General features: G+C 45.1%; 1 protein-coding gene across 2 annotated transcripts in view; it reads left to right on the forward strand.

The window, feature by feature from the left end:
• The window catches only part of KCNH1 (potassium voltage-gated channel subfamily H member 1), a 415,341-nt gene that overhangs the window by 389,648 nt on the left and 7,297 nt on the right, over positions 1–18,396 (forward strand). The window lies entirely within an intron of this gene.

Consider the following 18,396-nt stretch of genomic DNA (forward strand, 5'->3'; position numbering starts at 1 on the left):
ACCCCAGGGAGCACACTGTTCTCTTTATACTGGCTATAAATATGTCAGAGAGACCTGCTTTGGGGAGGAGAAGGTCCAAAATACAGAGGCAGAGAGTGAAGGTAGACATCTGGCCTGGAGGCTATCGACTGAAAAAAATGCACAACCTAAAAGTTGAGAGTAATGTTTTATTTGGCAGACAAAACTGAGTGACTTACGCCCGGGATGCAGCTCAGATAGCTCTAAGGGGCTGCTCAGAAGAGACAAAGGAGGAGCCAGGATATATAGGAGTTTTTGCAACAAAGACCAGGTATCAAAAGATTACTGTTAATTAAAGAAAACCAGACATCTCAAATTAATGAAATTAGCGCTTTACTACGTAAGGGAAGATGCGAGAAAGTCTGGGCTCATTGAAATCATTCCTTTGATATGCACCTCAGCTATCTGGGGCCAGTGCTGTCTCATCCGAGTGTCCTCAGGGTATACCATTGGTGGGCATCCTGCTTCTATCCTGAGTTCCCTCAGGGCGCACCGTGGAGGCAGCTATAGTGGCTGATGGCTCATGGCTGTAACATCCTTTGTTTACTGATATGGCAGGCAACATTTTTTCATTGACAAGACAGAAGCCTACCCACGTGGGTCTGTTACACAGTAGGCTAGGGGAAAGACTGGCGAGAAGGAAAGTGAGTCCCATTTTCAAATAAAGGCGTTTTCTACTCCCAGTGAGAACCAAGGAGGAAGGAGCAGCTGCACATGCCTCCTGGAGGGGGCTTGAGCTGGAAGGCACGTAGATGCTACAGCCCACAGCCTCGGGTGTCAGACAAGCCTGGGCTTGGCCCCTCACTCACTGTGTACCCTCTCTTGGCCTCAGCTTTCTCATCTGTATAATGGGATGCCAACAACAGCTACCTTCTACCTTGTCTGGATTCATTGAAATCACGTGTGCACAGTGTCAGAACGAGGCCTGATGCACAGGGAGCGCACAGCACCTGGCAGCCGCTGTCATCAAATGATTCTGGGTCCCCTCTGGGGTTGTGGCCCCTGCTTCTCCCCTTCCATGGTTTGGGTTTAATGTCTCTGTGCCCTCTCTTCTCTGCAGTTTCTCTTGCTGTTTCTTATTTTATCCTCTCCGTGAAGCTCTTCTGCAAAGGCTTCTTCTCTTTCTCTTCTTCTCTCCCTCTTGCTGTGCTCTGTTCTGTCTATCATCTCTTAGGGCCTCTGTCCCTCTAGGATGCCTGATTCCCCCTGAGCGGGAGCAGGCATCCTCCAGGCCCACTTCTCCTGCTTCCTCCGGACCCTGTGGCTCATTTCTTGCTCACGGAGGATTTCCCACAGGCTAAGCCGGGGGAGGCACCAGCCCTCGGTGGTCAGAACAGACAAGTGGGGCCAGTTTGCAGCACTTGTGCTCCCATCGCCTCCTCTCCCTGAGAAAAGCCAAGAATACTGCAGGCATCCCTGCTCCAAGTTCGTGGGCTGATATAGACGTGGGATGGGAATGACAAATTGTCCAGACGTTCTGGGTCAGCTCAGACGCCAAAAGTTGTTCCTACAGTGAAAGCTTCATCAGAGAAATGTTGAAAAACTGAAGGCCAGATTCTGCAACCCAACAAACCAGCCTTCCTATCCTGTGTGGGATTCAGGACCAACTTCTGCCATCTGGTTATCAAAAGGAGGAGAGAAATACAATCTGTAAGCTGCCTATCCACGCACCATGTGCTTATAATGATATCGTGTGAAACACATGCAGAGGAAAAGGAGGTGGAAGTGATGTCGCCACTTGATATGCACCACAAGCCCCCTAATTTTGCATTAGCTGCTTCCTGAAAATTAAAACATCACTTTCCCAGACGCATTGATGTGCGTTACTGTACTGGAAACAGGCTTGCCTGGTGCAGGGGTGTGTCTGATGGAAGCAAGATCAAAGTCCTTGGAAAAGATGGCCTTTGGCAGATTGCATGGCCAGGCCCCTTTAGCAAGGAGCTGGTCCCTGAGCTCAGCACAGATCCATGGGCCAGAAGGAGGGCAAACCCCCTCCCTCTGTGTCAGCGAGTGGCCGCAGAACCAGCGTACAGTCTGTAATTTTGTGTGAATGTGCAGTTTGGGACACAGATGATTGCATTTGCTCCTGTAGGAATGAGGAGTCATCTGGGATTGAAATAAACACACCCTATGTCTGCATTTGGCTAAAGGGTCTTAGGGGGCTGCAAGAGAAGCAGAGGAGCGCACCCCTGAGGGCTGAATTGACTTCTCAGCCCCCAGGCCTGGAGCCTGATCCCAGTGTAGGAGGCAGTACAGGGTCTGGGTAATTGACATTGGTCCTACTTTAGCATTATCTCATTAATCCTCAGGGGTGTTCAGTGCTTAGCCCAGGATATGCTCCAAGCCCAGTGCAAGTAGGTATCCTGCCATGTTTCTTGTGTTCAGTCTACCAGAAAAGTCCTACTAGCTCCCACGTGCTCAGCTCTCTCCAGAGCCCTGGTGACTTCCAGAGCAGAGAAGCGTGAACCTCTGCCCTACCCAAGGTCCCTTCACCCTGGAATCTGCAGGGATCTCGGCTCTGATGACAAAGCTTGGATATCAGCCCACTTGGGCTCTGGTCATGGTTCTGCAGACTAATTGAGTGAACTGTCAGCAGAGGACTTAACCCTCTCTGAGCCTGAGTCCCTCACCTTTTAAAGAGGGGTGATAATAGTTCCAACTTGATGGGCTTGTGGTTGAGAGTTAAGATAAGGCTGGTAAAGGCTCAGCATTGGGCTGGGCTCAGTAGATGGCGGTGAATTACACTGCTTCACCCAAGGTCACAGCTGGCCAGTTGATTCCTCTAAAGACGGAGTATTTCTAAGACAGACTTGGGTAAAAACCTGCCTCTGCCTTCCCTGCACAGGCCTCTGTGCACACTATTCTCTGGAAGCTTTAGAAACAACAGGTCCTTTAAATGACGAGAATAGACCGAGCACAGAGGAGGGAGGGAGGGGACCCTCAGTGCTCGTAGCTAAGAGAACAAGGAGAAAGTCAAGGCCTTGACTGTAGCCCTCACAGGCTCCAGAGAGAGAGACTAGAGTGCTAATGGCACCAGCAAAGGTGACATTAGCCAGGGCCCCTGCCCCAGCCCCCAGTGGCAGCCTGTGGTGAATAAAACAGGGGCTGTGGGTCATCCTGTGGCGGTTCAAGTTCCTCTCCTTCTCATATGTGCTGAGGTTTCCACTGGAACCTTCTTCCTTCAAGGCTCCCTCCTCAGTGATAGTCCAATCAGGAAAACGGAAATTGAAACTACACTAATTTTTTTCTTTTCTTTTTTGCTGAGGATATAATATTTATGTTTAATACTGCTGCTTGCTTTAACATCTTTTTGTCTGATATTAGTATTGTCACATCAGCTTGCTTTATTGTTTACACAGTATATCTCTTTCCTTCCTTTTCCTTTCATCTTTATGTAACATCTCTTGAAAGCAACATATAGTTAAGCGTTGTTTGCTTGTTTTTGAAACTACACTAATTTTTTTCTGCACGATATGCGGGCCTCTCACCATTGTGGACTCTTCCGTTGCGGAGCACAGGCTCCGGACGCGCAGGCCCAGCGGCCATGGCTCACGGGCCCAGCCGCTCCGCGGCATGTGGGATCCTCCTGGACCGGGGCACGAACCCGTGTACCCTGCATCGGCAGGCGGACTCTCAACCACTGTGCCACCAGGGAAGCCCAAAACTACACTAATTTTTATTGGGGTATAATTGACTTACAATGTTGTGTTGGTTTCAGGTGTACAGCAAAGTGAATCTGTTATACAAATACATATATTCATTCTTTTTTTTAGATTCTTTTCCCATATAGGCCATTACAGAGTATTGAGTAGAGTTCCCTGTGCTATACAGTAGGTCCTTATTAGTTATCTATTTTATATATAGTAGTGTGTATGTGTCAATCCCAATCTCCCAATTTATCCCTCCCCCACTCCTTCCCCCGCAGTAACCATAAGTTTATTTTCTACATCTGTAACTCTGTTTCTGTTTTTGTAGATAAGTTCATTTGTAGCCTTTTTTTAGATTCCACATACAAGCAATATCACATGATATTTGTCTTTCTCTGTCTGACTTACTTCACTCAGTATGACAATCTCTATGTCTGTCCATGTTGCTGCAAATGGCATTATTTTGTTCTTTTTTATGGCTGAGTAATATTCCATTGTATATATGCACCACATCTTCTTTATCCATTCCTCTGTTGGTAAGGTTGCTTCCATGTCCTGCTATTGTGAATAGAAACTACACTAATTTTTAAGAGAGGATTTAAATAAGGGAATTGGTGAAAGAGCAAAAAGGAAAGGTTGAGGATGCCCAGAGATTAATAATTAGAAGAAGCAGCACCCCCTCCCAGGGATGGGGGCAGAAAAAAGTAGCATTATTAAATCCTGGAAGGCCAGAAGAGGGCCCCAGTTTCTGGAAGGGGCGCTCCACGCAGCTGGTGTCAGACCTCTGAGGAAGAGTGCTGCACGTTTGGTGCTGGGACACCTGAGGAAGAGATACCCCAGGGCGTGTCCCCAGAGCTCTGCGGGCAGAGCTTGGCTTGGGGATGCTCAGTTCACGAGGAAAGCCATGGAATTGTTCTCTGACTGCACTGTGCACACAGCTGGGCTGCTGCCTGGGCCTTGGAGGAAGCATGGCAAAGCTTGTGCAGGGAATACCACGGACGCTGCTGGAGGGTGGGGCTGAAGTTAACCACTGTTGCTGGTGCCATAAGTATAGGAGCAGAAAGCAAGGAGGAAGTCTCTTCTCCTCCTGCCTTTCACTCCTGCCAGGGCCTGCCATTGGTAGAACCTAACTGCAAGCCAGCTGGCAGGGAGTCTGGCAAACATGGTTGGCTGGCTCTCAGTGCAAGCATTTCCAAGCAGAGTATGGAGGGTGGATTTGGTGCTGATCAGCAATAATAACTAATACACACACACACACACACACACACACACCCTGGGGTGCACTGTCTAATTTCACCCTCCTGGTGTTCATATATAGATTGTAGTAAAGAGTTTTATTCCCAAGTTAGAAAGACAAAACCAAAGACCAGAGAAGTTCAGTGATTTGCCCAAGTCTGTCAGTCAGTCAGTCACCAAATAGTCCTTAAATGCCTACTGTGTGCCAGGCATTGTTCTAGCTTTAGGACCACAACAGTGAACAAAACAGAGCTTGTTTCAGTAAGGACACTTGTATTATAACTGGGGGAGTGGAGACAATGGGATGAGGAGATAATCAAAGCACATATATAGACAGGTAAATACATCAAGTCTCTCACGTACCAAAAGCAAGTAGGTGTTATGGGAGGTTAGAAGAGATCCAGGCTTCAGGGGACAGGTATGTCCTAAATACCAAGAACCCAAGTGAATGGCCAGTGGCCATTCTGAGTCACGCTCCACACCTGTGAACGGAGAGCTTTGCTCTCAGGTGTGGAAAGGTTCTTCATCAGAGCAGATTCTGCAGAGCAGCAGATCAGGGGGCGTCTCATCATGATGAAGCCGGATGAGGTAAGCAAAGGCCTTGAACCCTCAGTGGCAAGGCCAGAGCTGCTCTCAGGAACTGTTAGTTGCCCCCTCTCGTTAGGAGAGTGGCTCGATCCACGGCTCAGGAACAGAGCAGCGCCGACCTGTAAAGAGTGCCAGCATCGTAAAAAGGGTGGGCTGCCCTGGATGGTGCGAGTAGGATAAAGGCACACAGGGTCTAAACCATCTGTAGGATTCTAAGGAGAAGCCCCTGGCCTGGCCTCCCTCCCACTCTGTCTCATTCTCCGTGGGTCCTTCTGTAAAATGCAGCTGCTTCAGATCAGCTCAGGCCAGGAAAGCACCGGACCATCAGCTCCCGAGGGGAGGGTTCTTTTTGCTTTCCTTAAGTGTGGACCAGCCACCTCGCCCATCATATTCAGTGGGCACTGCATGAAGACTTTTTGAATGGCTGATCAGAGCTGTTTCCTTGTGGAATGAGGTTTTGGGAGGGTGTCATTTCTTTGTAAGACACAACATGAGGTTTAAAACCAGCGCGAGGGATTCAGGATAGGTCTAAGAAAGGAAGTACTGAGCACAGAGGGCCCCGGCTGCTCTCCTGACAGGGTCTGGGGCGGGGGTAGGGGCCAGATGGGGTGGTCCAACTCCACGGGTGATTCACTGGGGCCTCTCTGGTGTCAGAGGAATGGGCTATATGATCCAGGCCCCATTCCATCCCTAGGATGGAATGCATTCTAGGGTGCCTACAGCTGCAGACCCCTGAGAGCTCCTCCCTACCTGGGGGACAGGGCGTGGCTCTTCTCCCCACCTGCACGTGCCCTGCAGGCAGAAGGCTCAGACAGTACAGACATAAATCACCCTGGCAGAGTTATTTTTGTCTTCAGATTCAGCATCTCCGGGCTCTGTCCAAGATGGAACTTGGAACTGGGAAGTGGGGATAGGGATGCCTGGTGTCCAGGAGGGAAGCACAGAGGGAGAGAGGGCTGGTGTAGTCAGGAGGGTCAGGGGCTACCTGTGTTCAGCTGGTACACAGGCACTGAGCAGGGACATCTTGTCTTCTGAGCGTGCGTGTGTGTGTCTGTGTGTCTGTGTGTACACGTGCATGACCTCTAAACAAGAGTGAACTGTATGCCTACGTGGCAGTCTTGCTGTATTTCCCAGTATATGTCTATTTTTAGGTCACTGGTTCTCAAATAGAGGTGAAGTTTGGGGCAGGGGGTAGGATGCATAGACATTTTAATTTCATTTTTTTTTTTTTGCTGTACGCGGGCCTCTCACTGTTGTGGCCTCTCCCGTTGCGGAGCACAGGCTCCGGACGCGCAGGCCCAGCGGCCATGGCTCACGGTCCCAGTCGCTCCACGGCATGTGGGATCCTCCCGGACCGGGGCACGAACCCGTGTCCCCTGCATCGGCAGGCAGACTCTCAACCACTGCGCCACCAGGGAAGCCCAAATTTCATTTTTTAACTATATAATTGAGTGCCATTAATTACATGTACAAGGTTGTGCGACCATCACCATCATTCATTTCCAAAACTTTTTCATGATTACAAACAGACACTCAGTAACTGTTAAGTGATAACTCCCATTTCCCATTCCCCAAAACTCTCATAGCATCTAATGTACTTTTTGTCTGTATAGATTTGCTTATACTAGATAAGTGGATCTTATAAGTGGAATCATATAATATCTGGCTTTTTGTACCTGGTTAATTTCACTTAGCATAATGTCTTCACGATTCAGCCATGTTTTAGAAGGAGTCAGAACTTCATTCCTTTCAATGATTGAATAATATTCCATTTTATGTATATACCACATTTTGTTTATCCATTAATCTGTTGATTGACATTTGGGTTGTTTCCACCCTTTGGCTATGGTGAATAATACTGCTTTTGAGCACTGGTGTACAGGTATCTGTTCAAGTGCCTGCTTTCAATCCCTCTAGGTATATATCTAGGAGTGGAATACACAGTAATTCTGTGTTAGCTGCCAAACAGTTTTCCACAGAGGCTGCAGCATTTTATATTGCCGCCAGCAATGTGTGAGAGTTCCAGTTTCTCCATACCCTGTCAAAATTAGTTATTTTCTGTTTTTGTTTTTTTATTAAAAACCATCCTAAAGGGTGTGAAGTCGTATCTCATTAGGGTTTTGATTTGCATTTCCTATGACATGTATTGTTGAGTACCTTTTCATGTGCTTTTTGGTCCTTTGTATGTTTTCTTTGAGAAATGTCTGTTCAAGTTATTTACCCATTTTTTAGTTGGATGGCTTGTATTTTGTTGTTGAGTTGTAGGAGTTCTTTATATATTTCTGGAATGAAATCCTTATCAGATATTTTCTCCCATTCTGTGGGTTGCCTTTTCACTCTCTTGATTGTATCCTTTGATGCACAAAAGTATTTAATTTTCATGAAGTCTAATCTACCTATTTTTCTTCTATTCCATATGCTTTCAGTTTCATAGATAAGAAATCATTGCCAAATCAATATTACAAACATTTCTCCATATGTTTTCTTCCAAAATAAAATTCAGTTTTATGGTTTTACCTCTTACATTTAGATCGTTGATCCTCTGTGAGTTAATTTTTGTATGCAGTATAAGGAAAGGGTCCAGCTTTGTTCTTTTGCATATGGATATCCAGGTCTCCCAGCATCATGTGATGAAAAGACTGTCCTTCCTTGGAACCTTTGTCAAAAATAATTAACTGTATAGGTTTAGGGTTTATTTCAGGATTCTCTATTCCATTCACTGTTCTGTAAGTCTGTCCTATGCCAGTACCACTCTATTTTGATTACTGTAGCACTGTAGTAAGATTTTATATCAGGAAGTATGAGACATCCAACTTTGTTCTCCTTTTTCAAGATAGTTTTGTCTATTCAAAATCCCTTGAGAATATATATGAAATTTAGGATGTATTATTTTATGTGTGTAACAATGCCATTGGGATTGTACTGAATCTATAGATTGCATTCACCAGAATTGTCATATTTTTTAAATTAAAGTATAATGGACGTACAACATTCCATTAGTTTCAGCTGTACAACATAATGATTTGACATTTGTATACATTGTGCAGTGATCACCGCAATAAGTCTAGTTACCATCTGTCACCATAGAAAGTTACAGAATTTTTTTGGTGTGTGTGATGAGAGCAACTTTAATATTTGCAATAGTATTATTGACTGTAGTCACCACGCTGCACATTATATCCCCATGACTGATTTATTTTATAACTAAAAATTTGTATCTCTTGATCCCCTTAACCTGTTTCACCCACTCCCCGATACCCTCCCCTTGGCAACTACCAATCTGTTCTCCGTATCTATGAGGTTTTTTTGTTTGTTCATTTGTTTTGTTTCTTAGGTTCCACATATAAGTGAATTCATAAAGTATTTGTTTTCCTCTGATTTATTTCATTTAGCATAATACCCTCAAGGTCCATCCATGTTGTCAAAAATGGCAATATCTCATTCTTTTTTATGGCTGAGTAGTATTCCATTGTGTGTGTGTGTGTGTGTGTGTGTGTGTGTGTGTGTGTGTGTGTGTGTGTATCTCCTGCACCTTCTTTATCCGTTCATCCATCGATGGGCACTTAGTCTGCTTCCATGTCTTGGCTATTGTAAATAATGCTGCTACAAACATTGGAAGTGCGTATATCTTTTCAAACAAGTTTTTTCATTTTCTTTGGCTAAGTATTCAGAAGTGGAATTCCTACGTCATATCATAGTTCTATTTTGAAATTTTTGAGGAACCTCCATATTGTTTCCATAGTGACTGCACTAATTTACATTCCCACCAACAGAGCACGAGGGTTCCCTTTTCTCCACATCATCGCTAACACATGTTATTTCTTGTCCTTTTGATAATAGCCATTCTGACAGGTGTGAGATGATAGCTCATTGTGGTTTTGATTTGCATTTCTCTGATGATTAGTGATGTCGAAGATCTTTTCATGTGCCTGATGGCCATCTGTATGTCTTCTTTGGAAAAATGTCTATTCAGGTCCTCTGCCTACTTTTTAGTTGGATTGTTTGCTTTGTTGTTATTGAGCTGTATGCGTTCTTTATATGTTTTGGATGTTAACTCCTTTTTAGATATGTGATTTGCAAATATGTTCTCCAATGCAGTAGGTTTCCTTTTTATTTTGTTGATCTTTTCCTTTGTTGTACATAAGCTTTTTAGTTTGATGTAGTCCCATTTGTTTATTTTTGCTTTTGTGGCCATTGCCTTTGGAGTCAGATTCAAAAAAATATCACCAAGTGTGATGTCAAGGAGCTTACTACCTATGTTTTCTTCTAGGAATTTTATGGTTTCTGGTCTTACATTCAAGTCTTTAATTCATTTTGAGTTAATTTTTGTGTATGGTATAAGATAGTGGTCCAGTTTAATTCTTTTGCATGTAGCTGTCCAATTTTCCCAACACCAGTTATTGAAGAGGATATCCTTCTCCATTTTTGCCTCCTTTGTCATAAATTAGTTAGCCATATATGTGTGAGTTTATTTCTGGGCTTTCTATTCTGTTCCATTGATCTATGTGTCTCTTTTTATGCTAATACCATACTGTTTTGATTACTGTAGCTTTGTAATATAGTTTGAAGTCTGGAAACGTGATGCTTCCAGATTATAGTTCTTTCTCAAGATTGCTTTGGTTATTTGGGATCTTCAGTGGTTCCATATAAATTTTAAGACTTTTTGTTCTATTTCTGTGAAAAATGCCATTGGAATTTTGATTCTGTAGATTGCTTTGGGTAATATGGGCATTTTTACAATATTATCTCTTCCAATGCATGAGCATGGTATATCTTTCCATTTTTTTGTCTTCTTCAATTTCTTTCATTAATATCTTACAGTTTTCAGTGTACAGATCTTTCACCTTCTAATTTATTCCTAGGTACTTTATATTTTTACAGTTGTAAATGAGATTGTTTTCTTAATTTTAGTTTATGATGGTTCATTGTTAGTGTATAAAAATGGGACAGATTTTTATATGTTGATTTTGTACCCTGAAACTTAACTGAATTCATTTATTAGTTCTAACAGTTTTTTTGGTGGATTCTTTAGGGTTTTCTCTATATAAAATCATGTTATCCACAAACAAATAGTGACAGTTTTGCCTCTTCTGTTCCAATTTGGGTGCCTTTTATTTCTTTTTCCAGCCTAATTGCTCTGGCTAGGACTTCCAATTCCATGTTGAATAAAAATGGCAAAAATGGGCATCCTTGTCATCTTTCCAATCTTAAGGGCAAAGCTTCCAGCTTTTCACATTTGAGTAGGATGTTAGCTGTGGGTTTGTCATATATGGACTTTATTATGTTGAGGTACATTCCATGTATAACCACTTTGTTCAGAGTTTTATCATAAATGGATATTGAATTTTTCCAAATTCTTTTTCTGCATCTATTGAGACGAGCCTATGATTTTTATTCTTCATTTTGTTAATGTGGTGTATCACGTTGATTGTTGTGAATATTGAACCATCCTTGCACCCATAGAATAAATCCCAGTTGATCGTGGTGTCCGATCCTTTTAATGTGTTGTTGAATTCAGTTTGCTAATATTTTGTTGAGGATTTCTGCACCTATGTTCATCAGGGATTTTGGCCTGTAATTTCCCTTTTGTGTGGTGTCCTTCTCTGGTTTTGGTATCAGTGTAATGCTGGCCTAGTAAAACTTTTCAGAAGAGTTTGAGAAGGATAGGTATTTAATCTTCTTTGAGTGTTTGTAGAACTCACCTGTAAAGCCATCTGGTCCTGGACTTTTGTTTGTTGGGAGTTTTTTTTTTTTTTTTTTAAATTACTGATTCAGTCTCCTTACTAATAATTGGTCTATTCAGATTATATTTCTTCATGATTCAGTCTTGGAAGATTGTATGTGTCTAAGAATTTATCCATTTCTCATAGACATCTATTTTTTAAAAGATCATCAGGTGGTTCTGGCCCTCTTCCCAGATGATAACCACTGCTGGGACAGGGGAGGTGGGTGACTCTAGGCTTCCTCCCACAAGGTATTGCCAAAGTGAAGGAGCTCTGAGTTACACAGTTGGGCCATGTGCTTCAAGGATGGAGCTTTTGATGAGAAGTGGGGAGAGGTTAAAAGCTCTTCAGTCTCTAAGAGGTGCCATTTAGGACTGGTCTCCCCAAGTTTTCTTCTACTCTAATGATTTCTTCTGAGAATGGGGCCACTGTGACCCTTCTCCCTGAAAGGCCAGTGGGGTGAGGGGGGGCCCCTAGGAGTGGAGGCATGGACAGGCAAGCTACTAAAACTGCCTCTGATAGGACTAAAGGTAGCCTCATGGCTTACAGATGGTTTCATCCGGCTTCCTAGGGTGGGAGAGGAATTGGTAGCATGTGTTTCTTGGATATGTCCACAGTGCTGCAAATGCCCCTTGGGAACATGGTGTAGATGAGGCCACAGGTTGAGATTCAGAGTTTTCAGATCATGTCCATTTCTCTTGTACCATGACCTGGCATGCCTGTCTAGAAGCAAGCCATGTTTCATTTCATCTGCCCTTTCCTCTGCTTCCCTGGGTCACTCCCTCCATACCTGTCGTTAGCTAGAGTCACAGCTTTCTACCTGGTCTCCCTCCCTTCAATTGTCCAAACACCCCACCCCCCTTACCCAGTCATTTCTTTTTTTTTTTTATTTTTTTTGCTGTACGCGGGCCTCTCACTGTTGTGGCCTCTCCCGTTGCGGAGCACAGGCTCCAGATGCGCAGGCTCAGCGGCCGGGGCACGAACCCATGTCCCCTGCATCGGCAGGTGGACTCTCAACCACTGCGCCACCAGGGAAGCCCTACCCAGTCATTTCTTAAACCTTGCTGCCCTTTGTGCTTTGCACAAAGAGAAAGGTTCTTGTGGCCCCTGGGGCAAAGCTCGGAGATGGCCTCCCCTGCTGGGAGGTTACAGGGGAATAATTGAGATGTAGCTCTGATGTAGCTTGTGTGTACAGCAGTCTACCTTGCACCAGTGCTGCCTGAGAGCCAAAGCAAGCATTAGCGTCTTCAGCTTGCAAATGAGGAAAATAAGGCTCAGAGAGGAAAGTTTCTCAGCTAGTTGTGGCTGGGGTATGACTCAGACATGGTTAGCTGGCTCTACACACAGTGCTGGAAGAGGATTCTGTGAGAAAACAACGCAGACTCAAGCTCTGGCCTCCTCTACTCCTGATGGTGTTTGCAGAGAAGGCTGCTTGAGCCCTTGGGTGGGCTCACCTTGCTACGTGGCCCAGGCTGCTCCCTCCTGTGCACCCCTCCTGTGTGAGCCCCGACTCTCAGTGGTCATTGTGGGACCAGGCGTGACTCTAGAGCTGGGGTATGGTGCCCACACTTCAGCAGGGACAGGGAGACCTCTGTCCTGGCCTAGGAAGGCAGTGGAGCTACTGGGGCAGAGACCCCGCTGTAACGCAGTGCTACACAAGCAGAGAATGCAAGTGTGAGGATGGAGGAGACGCCCTCTAGTCACCCCTCTTACACATGCACCCCATATTCCATAGGGGAGGGGACTAGGCCTCAAAAGGAAAAGCTCAGGGAGCCAATAACCCTCTCCCTTATCATTAAGAGCCCTCCACCTCCGGGGAGCCCGTCTCCAGACCACTCGTTCTACTCCCCACCCCCACCCAGGCGCTCTTGCTTCTGCACGGCCCTGTGGGGAATGCAAGATTCCTCCCAACTGGGCTCCCAGTTCCTCCCCACCGCATCCCCATCACTGAAACACCCCCCCCAGGGATAGGGGCAAACGGGACTAGCTCTCCAGACGAGTCCCATCGCTTCGTTCAGGGCTGCTCTGCTGAGAGCTCGCGAGAAGGCACATGTACCCGAGTGCACATCAGGGAGAGAACTGGTCCTCGCTCTGGGATTCTCCCACACCACCTCTCACCTCTCCCCGTGAGGGGGGTGGGAGACTTCACCGTATAGCCCAGGTGTGATGAATGTCTGGAGTTCAGATGTGAGTGGGACGGTAGTGGATACTTTCTCAAGGAGGGCAGAACCGGCAAGTTTCCTTGGCAGCTGAGCGGCTGTGCTCTGATGGAGCAGTGGGAAGGCATCCCGCTTGGGGGTCATGCATTTGATGGCTCTGAAAGTCAGCATCCTAGTATAAGAAATGGGAATTTTAACAGTGCAACAGAAAATTATTTATTGGGAGAGTCAAACCCTAGAATAATCCAGTGAAGTTGTTCTAACCATCATGTTTCAAAACTAGACAATTGCTTGAATCGAATTCTTTGCTCTAGTGCTTTGTGCGTGGGACGGTATGATCTGCTGGCTGAAACGATGAGTGTCACAGTGGCCCAGTCACATGCCACAGGGTGGCACAGATCACAAGGGACAGTGACAGTGATGTCAGAGCCAACTCTTCAGTAACATAGAAGTTCTCAGAATTCTCAGTTGTTTGTCCATTTTGGTAGAAAGCGACAATTTTTAAGAGTGGAATTACAACTATGCAAATACATGCTTTGTATCCGATTCTTTAATCCAGAAAAAATAAGAGAATGCAGCCAACCAGAAGATGTTGGGGGTGGGAGGTGGATGGATCTTTCCTTGATTATTGTCCTCTTTTGGCGGTGAGAAGGACAAACTGCAGAGGTAATCCAGAGTACATCAGGTGCAGGCTTGCCTGGGTGAATGACTTCCGTATCCGCTTCACCAGGTGGCTGTGAGGAGTGAGTCACAGATGTGTACAAAGTGCTTAGCCCAATATCTGGTCCTTTGTTGAATGCCTGGTTGGTGTTAGCCGCTACTTGTGTCGAAGGCTCAGCTGAGGAAGGGAGAAGCGCTGGAGAGTGACTCGGATGTAAGGTGGTGATGAAACGTCAAGTCTCAGCGCTCGCCTGTCTCTCCCGACGCTGGGCTCCCCTTGCTGCTGTTTTCAGGACAGACCCTTTCCCCTGTTTTCCAGGCCGGAAGGCAAAAGGAATATTCAGAAGACTATGCCTAGGGTGGAGATAAACCTGGTCCCAACTTTCCAAAGCCATGATAAGCAGGATTGTGCAGGAGTAGAAGGTTGAAGGGGGTGGAGGGCAGTGAGCTGAACCCTCAGACAGGGAAGTATTTGGTGGGTTCGATTTCTGCAAGTCGCAGTTCATCTTCACCTTTTTTTAGATTATTATAGTTGATTTACAATATTGTGTTAGTTTCAGGTGCACAGCAAAGTGATTCAGATGTGTGTGTATGTATATATATATAATTTTCCATTATAGGTTACTACAAGATATTGAATATAGTTCCCTGTGCTACACAGTAAATCCTTGTTGCTTATCTATTTTATGTATAGTAGTTTGTATCTGTTAATCCCATACTCCTAATTTCTCCCTCCCACTCTCTTTCCCCTTTAACCAACCGTAAGTTTGTTTTCTGTCTGTGAGTCTGTTTGTATTTTGTATATAGATTCATTTTTTAGATTCCACATGTAAGTGATATCATATATTTGTCTTTCTCTATCTGACTTACCTCACTTAGTGTGATATTCTCTAGATCCATCCATGTTACTGCAAATGGGAATATTTCATTCTTTTTAATGGAGTAATATTCCATCGTGTGTGTGTGTGTGTGTGTGTGTGTGTGTGTGTGTGTGGTGTATGCCACATCTTCTTAAACCAGTCATCTGTTGATGGGCACTTGGGTTGTTTCCATGTCTTGGCTAGTGTAAATAGTGCTGCTATGAACACTGGGGTGCATGTGTCTTCTTGAATTATGGTTTTCTCAGGGTATATGCCCAGAAGTGGGATTGCTGGATCATATGGTAGCTCTATTTTTAACTTTTTGAGGAACCTCCATACTGTTTTCCATAGTGGCTGCACCAATTTACATTCCCACCAAAAGTGTAGGAGGGTTCCCTTTTCTGCACACCCTCTCCAGCATTTTTAACTTGGAGACTTTTTGATGAAGTCATTCTGACAGGTGTGAGGTGATACCTCATTGTGGTTTTGATTTGCACTTCTCTGATAATTAATGATGTTGAGCATCTTTTCATGTGCCTGTTTGGAGAAATCTGTCCTCTTTGGAGAAATGTCTGTTTAGGTCTTCTGCCCGTTTTTTTGATGGGTTGAGGGTTTTTTTCTTTTATTATTATAATGAGTTGTATGAGCTGTTTGTATTCTTTGGATATTAAGCCCTTGTCGGTCACCTCATTTGCAAATATTTTCTCCTATTCTGTAGGTTGTCTTTTCGTTTCGTTGATCATCTCCTTTAATGGGAAAAGGTTTTAAGTTTGATTAGGTCCCATTTGTTTATTTTTGCTCTTATTTCTTTTGCTTTGGGAGACTTATCTAAGAAAATATTGCTACAATTTATGTCCCAAGAATGTTTTGTCTATGTTCTCACTAGGAGTTTTATGATGTCATGTCTTATATTTAGGTCTTTAAACCATTTTGAGTTTATTTTTATATATGGTGTGAGAGAACATTCTAATTTTATTGATTTACATGTAGCTGTCCAGCTTTCCCAACACCACTTGCTGAAGAGCCTGTCTTTTCTCCATTGTATACTCTTGCCTCCTCTGTTGTAGATTGACTGTAGGTGTGTGGGTTTGTTTCTGGGCTCTCTATTCTGTTCCATTGATCTATATGTATGTTTTTGTGCCCACACCACGATTACTGTAGCTTTGTAGCATTGTCTCAAGTCTGGAAGGGCTACGCCTCCAGCTTTGTTCTTTTTCCTCAGGATTGCTTTGACAATTCTGGGTCTTTTGTGGTTCCATATAAATTTTAGGATTATTTGTCCTAGTTCTTTGCATCTTCCACTTTCTTAAGTTCTCCTATGGAATCATGAGACGGGATAGTGTTAACCTGATTTCAAAGGTCATGATTAGTGCTTCCCTAGACAGGGGGGAGGTGTTGTTGAGGGAGAGTTGGAGGCTGAACGCTGGTCTACCTGTCTTAGCACTGGAGCAACTCTGATGGGGGAGGCGTGTCACCAGCTCCACATTTGGCCCCATTTCTTCCTGCTTGATTGGTGACTTGGCTCACACTGAGGAAAGACGGGTGGGAAGAGAGACTGCTCTGGCTGGGAGAGGTTGAAAGGTCTACGAGACGTCGATATAGCCACGCTGTGTGTGGGAAAATTCAGGTTTAGAGTTGGGACTGGAGTGAAAAGCAACATTACTTTGTGAATGTGAAGGGAGGGAGAGGTTTCTCACAAGTGTCACTTCACTGCATCACTGCAGCAAGGTTGGAAGTAGGAATTTTTGTTGAGAAGACAACTGAGGCTTAGAGAGATCAGGAAATTTCTTCAGGGTCACAGCAGGGTGGGCATCTGTACCAGTCTTGTCAGCACCTCTGTTGGCTCTTAGCTGCATGAAGGTGAGGTGAGCATTGAAGCAGAAAGACCTCATGGAGCACAGAGAGCAAAGGGCAGGGCTTTGGGGGAGGACTGCATTTAGGGGATGGAGGAAGAAGAAGCCGTAAAGGAACCGAGTCCTAGGGCTGCCGTTACAAATTGTCTCCATCTGGGTGGCTTAAAACAAGAGAAATTTATTCTCTCACAGTTGTGGAGGACAGAAGTCTGAAACCAAGTTGTCTGTAGGGTTGGCTCCTTCTGGAGGCTCTGAGAAAGAATCGTTCCATGCCTCTCTTCTAGCTTTTGGTTGCTGTCAGCAATCCTTGGCATTTCTTGGCTTGTAGCTACAAAACTCCAGTATCTACCTCTGTCTTCACGTGACCTTTTGCTCTGTGTTTCATGTCTTCTCTTTTCTGTCTCTAAGAAGGACACTTATCTTTGGATTTAGGGCCCACCCTGATGCGGAATGATCTCACCTTAAGATTCTTACCTTGTTACATCTGCAAAGACCCTTATGCCAAGTAACATCACATTTTGAGGTTCGGGTGGACGTATCTTTTGGTGTCTGTAATTCAGCCTCCTACACTGAGGGAGCACAAAGCAAGGAAGAGAGTGGCAAATATGGCCCTAGTGAAAGGCCAGAGGCCAGTGGCTCCCACACGGCAGTGCCATCTCTTCTCTGAGCAGCAAACAAGGGATGTATCTCCTTCACTTGGTGGCTTTGAGAAGGAGAGATCCTCATTCCTCTTGGGTTTGAATCTTCCTGAAGACAGGAACAGGTGCATCTGTAGGAGTCTTTCAGACACAGGCCAGTCTGTCAACAGACACCTTGCTGATCCTCTCGTTCTCAGTGGGGGCCCTTACAAGAGTGAATGAGATGATGCCACTCCTCATGGGATGTCACTAAGGGATCATGGTCATGGTCCCTAAGGGACAAGGTCATTCTTGATTAATGCCAGAAGAAAGTACAGATGTTGCATGGTAGTGGGAGGGACTGGCCTGTGAGCCGCACTCTGAGAGCCACTGGACCAGGTCACTTGAGAGCAGAAGACCTCTAACCTCTAGATTCTTCATGGATAAAGTCCACTGGGACCTCTGCATTCCTGTTCCTCCTACCCGGTGCCGTGCCCTGAGGGTAACTGGTGACCTCACCACTGTGCAAGGAGGCAAGATCTTCCCAGGAACCAAAACACTCAGCTCGTGTGTCTTACAGCTCCTCTTTCTTGCCTTGACCAATCAAAGCCTGACTCTCACGCTAAGTCACACCCCTATCCTGATAAATCAAAGGACCACACTAACAGGTCCTAATGTACCTAGTGAATCCTCTCCTTAAAAGCTCTGAGAGCCTCAGCTTCATGGCCTCTCCCCTCACCTTGGCCTGATCTCTCTGCTTCACAGTTCTGTCCCTGGATTCTTTAGAGAACTTGCTGATGGACTGGGAGTAAGAGAAACTAGTGGAGAGAGGTGGTGGGGCAGGGATGGAGGTTATTAACGTATGTGAGAGAAGATCACCCTTTTCCCTAAAACCAAGGCATTTTCCTAGCAGAATGGCTTAGAACGTGGGCATGGATGGGGGCTCAGATGGCTGAGGTTTGAATCTTAGCTCCACTATCTGAGTATCCTTAGGTGGTCACCTACCCTTTCTAAGCTTGGTTTCTTCATTTAAAA

The sequence above is a fragment of the Phocoena sinus genome, chromosome 1, assembly GCF_008692025.1.
Source record: "Phocoena sinus isolate mPhoSin1 chromosome 1, mPhoSin1.pri, whole genome shotgun sequence".
NCBI classification, from domain to species: domain Eukaryota; kingdom Metazoa; phylum Chordata; class Mammalia; order Artiodactyla; family Phocoenidae; genus Phocoena; species Phocoena sinus.